The following is a 4,802-nucleotide window of genomic DNA, read 5'->3' on the forward strand; positions in this document are numbered from 1 at the left end:
TGATGACACTTGCAGTCATACCTGCGGGGACGGGGCGGCCAAGGGTCGGGAACTGCGGGTCTCGTGTCCGCTCAGTCCCATTGTCAGAACACAGCCCACATCTGCTCTTAATTGGAGTTCATTTGTAACCCAGCAAGCAGATGTCATGTTGAATTTTTACAACAGCTTCCTTAAAAAGAATAATTAGGTTTTCCTTTACAGGGGAAATATTCTTCAACCTGTGAAGAATGTTCTATATGTAGACTGGAGAAAAATCTATTTTGGCCAATTGCAAATTACAGACAGTGCCCATTTCAGAACCAAATATTCTAAGAGCATGAACAGAAGTGGCTACAAGATAGCTTATAATAAACTTCCAAATCATGGAACACGTTTTTTTCAATTTCCAATTAATCTTTACACCTGCAGATAAATATTAGTATTTGTATTTTTGTTCTTTTTCTTAGAAAGGCAGTTTGTCCTTATTAAAATATATATGTAGATATATATATATATTTCCTTGGGAGCCTGGATAACAAAACTACACACTAATTCAGACAGTTTTGTTTCAGTAGTCTTATCCTCCAACAGGTCTTTGATTTTACTAAATATGTAACAAAAAAATAAATCTATACCTATGATATGATATAGGTAACTCTAATAACAGGACTACAGATGTTAATCTCTTAAGTTTCATCAGCTAATGAGTTTTGGAACTAGGATGTTGATAAATCTAATTGGAGATAATTAATCAAAATGTATAAAGGATTTGATGTCAATGTAGTAGACTTTATTCATTAAAAAATGGCTTTGTGGGAAATCTCAAAATGTGACGATTTTTAGGTTGTTTCAAAGAAATTGGCCCTAGTCTTCTAGCTGGCTGACACAAGTGAGCTTTAGAGCACCCTGTAAATCAGTCAGAGGCTTTTCGCTGTAGACAATGGGGCTGATTAGGCTAAAATCCAAACAACAAACCAGGCCAAATGCACAACAAAAAACCCACAGCTAAAAATATTGAGTTTTACTAAATACAAAGATAGGATGGAAGACAAAATAAAATGTTGATGCTTTAGAAATAATATAAAACAAGTTTTGCATAAGTTATCTACAGGTTGGTTTTCTTCTCACAGGGAGTCCTCCCCAGATCTTTACATTATCAGTAACAGAAGTTTATTAATATGACAACCAAGAACTGGTTTTCAGAAAAGGTTGTTCTCATTACACAAATGGGCTGATCAATGACTTAGTTGTGGTTTCTTTCATTTTTCTCTTCCCTAATAATGGATAATAAATTGTCAAAAATAATTTTTTAAAGAAACGAGTTGTCCAAAGAGAAGATCCATATTAGTGTGGGTGATCCAAATAACGAGTGAATCAAATAATAATCCCACAGTGATTCATTCTATCGCACAACCATACAATGAATTCACCTTTCATATAGTGTTGATACGATGAAGTCAGTAGGTCTGTTAATGCATTTTTAAAACATGTCAGTAAACGTCTTCCTTGGGCAGTTGATCATGGGCTGTACCAACCATCTCACACCATCTGTCAGTTGGAAAATGGCCTGTAATTCGTGTTTCTTTACAATTTTATGTGGAATGACACTCTTAAAGTTACTCAAAATGTTTATTACATATTTACAGAAAATAAGTTTTAAATGGCTCAAAATTAAAGCAAGCCTTCATTGTTCAATATAGAAATGTATCAGCATGTACTCCCCTGAGTATCATTCTTTTGGCTTACTATTCCAAACCCTAAAATTATATATTATACCTAGTTCTTAGACAAATTTTATTTAACCTGTTCCTATACAGGTTTTTTCTTGTGTTTTTATGAATACTTTTAAAGTATTACCCTAATATTTTGCAAAGAAAAAATACAGAAAAAGGAACTGCAAGACTTAGGTCTAAATTCTGTTCTTCTAAGGTAACAAATGATAGCCCTCTACTGGCTAATAAATTTATAAGCACAAGGAGTACATTTCGCAACAATTTCACATTAATACTATCTTTAGTCAAAGTAAAAACATATAAAAATGTGTACACTATAAAATAAAATCAGACTACAGGGATGCCTCAAATACTGTATTTGGACCATTAGGAACAACATTACTTCCAATTCATGTAGGAAATGGTAAGTCAAGGAAGTGGCTGTTCCCAAATTACATGGACAACGCTACAGAATCCTGTAATTCTTTGAATGAAGAGGCAGCCTTATTGGTCTAGAGCTTTCCTCAGTGCATCCAAAACACTGATAAATGTTAATTATGATCATCATGTTATTATGTAAGAATTTATTTTGGTTAGTAAAATGACCTGCAGGCCACAAAAATGAAATGTTGTCCGGGTAAAAATACTGGTTTCCTGATATTTTATGGCAGGGTGTCCAACTCATTTTCACTGGGGGGCCACATCAGCCTCGCGGTTGCCTTCAAAGGGCCGAATGTAATTTTAGGACTGTACAAATGTAACTGTAAATGAGTTGGACACCCCTGTTTTATGGTCCAAAATAAGTTTTAAGTGCAAATGTAAAAGAGTTTAGTAGCAGCCAACCAAAAATGAGAACCACAGTACAGTATTTGGTACAACAGTTGGCAATATGATCCAATTTGCAAAGAAAAAACTGTTCAGATATCGGCATAAAATTTCAGAAGTATGGCACATGCATGAGCAAAATCAAGAATAGTCCCAATATTTTATTAATTTCTGCCAGTTTAAATATATTCCTTTCTACTTTTCTCCAAGTCCTTCTACTGCATATTAAAATGCAAATATATATGTCATAAAATAATTTCAAATTGTCCTATATTAAAAGATTCTATAGCATAATCCTGACCCTGTGGCAAATTTACAAATGCACTGTAAAGTGCATCTTCATTAATGGTGTCAACTTGAATAAATACGCAAAAAAGAGAACATGTTAGCAGCTCTACAATTTATTTTCCCTCACTTAGAAAAAAACAAAACAACCCAACAGAACACACCACACTGCACACTGCAAGCGCCAACACGTGACAATGTGAAACAGAGAACTGAGGGTGTTCATCTGAGTGTGTCTCACTGCCATGATGATGGCATTTTACTAGAAGAGGGTGATATTGGGAATTAACACCCGGTATAAATAAGAGATTTGGAGCATGTTCCACACGTTCACATGCTGGAAGCAGCAGCCGTGCTGTTCCTCTGCCACTGACCCTCACAAAGCCGCCGTTCTCCCCCTTCTGCAGCAGAGGTGATTCCGACCTGGCACAAACTCCGTTCATCTCATAATCATAGAACCATTGCAGTTGGAAGAGACCCTCAGGACCACCGAGTCCAACCATAACCCAACTCCAGCACTAACCCACGTCCCTGAGAACCTCGTCTAAACACCTTTTAAACCCCTCCAGGGATGGTGACTCCAGCACTGCCCTGGGCAGCCTGTTCAATGCCAAACAGCCCTTTTGTGAAGAACTTTTTCCTAATACTCAACCTGAAGCTCCCCTGGCGCAACTTGAGGCCGTTTCCTCCTGTCTTATCACTTGTCCTATCTCCCTGCAGTGAGCCCAGAAAAACTGTTCATTAGAGGGGCTGGAGATGGGGTAACTGAGCAGTGTCGGTCACTCAGCCAGTTCTGCAGCCGCTCTGGGTCTCCTGTGGCACAAACAGCCCGTTCGGGGACACTGAACCGTGAGGTAACAGCAAACACTGAGCAACCAGCGCCCTGGGTGAGGAATACGGGCTGAAGTTCAGTCAAGCTTGGTTGTGTTACTTAAGAAATGCAACTAATTAGTAACAAAGAATTCATAATAAAGAGAAGAGGAAAAGCTCCCATATCTCGTGTTCACGTTTGCACTGTGCTCACACACACAAACACACAAGGGGGACAGGGGGCTGCATTCGCCCCAAATGAGCACCCGTGGGGAGGCTGGATGTCGCGGTTGAGACGGACAAACAACATACATCAAGTTCTTCCAGGATGCAAGTACTAGGTGCCATTTATCGCCACAAGTGCATTTTTATACAGTTTCCCCAATTCATGTGTCTCTTCACTATCGGTTACAAGTTACAGCAGTAACATCTCACTGGCCAATTTTGCTATCATCTATGTTACTCTTCTACTCCCTTCTCTCTCAAAGGTTGTATGGGAATATAGCGGAAGAATGGCGAGGAGATTGGTTAAATGTAAATATGCTCAAGTGATTTGCAGCTGTCTGTAGAAAAAGCACATACATCACACTAATTGTTTTACTGACCTTGTGTGCTTGACGAGTAGAACCTCTGTGTTAGATGACATAGGTCTGTGAGAAACTCCAGGCAGCTTATCACCATGTCCGGGATTCCTGCTTTGTTGTGAGAAAGAGCAGAGGCTGCGCTTGCTTGAAGCCTTGAAATACAGGCGAGCTCAGCAGGCCCCGGGATCTTCTACCAGGGCTGAATTGCTGCAGCGCCCGCGTCCCCCTGGTGTCACCTCTGCCTGGGAGCTCAGGTGCTACTTCAGAGACCCCCCAGTAGAGAGGTAACTAAAATAAAACTTGCTCTTTGCAAGGCATTCGTGGCCTCTGGCTCTTCTTGCGACGTGCCTGGGTATGCGCACACACGGGTACATCCCTTCTTTCTCACGGGTACACCTTAATATCTTCAAGGCTGATCTCTGTTCCCACACCTTCCGTCAGGGATCCCGCGGACCCGCCGTGGTTTCCAGAGCTGGAGGGCAGACACGTCCCGTTCCACCGCCACTGTCCCGGTGTTTCTGGGCCCCCCTCGCCCGCCCCCGCAGCTCCGCCTCACGCTCCTCGCGCTCGAGGCGGGAAAACTCGCCACGCGCGCCGCTGGAGGACC

This window comes from Columba livia, chromosome 15 (assembly GCF_036013475.1).
Source record: "Columba livia isolate bColLiv1 breed racing homer chromosome 15, bColLiv1.pat.W.v2, whole genome shotgun sequence".
NCBI classification, from domain to species: domain Eukaryota; kingdom Metazoa; phylum Chordata; class Aves; order Columbiformes; family Columbidae; genus Columba; species Columba livia.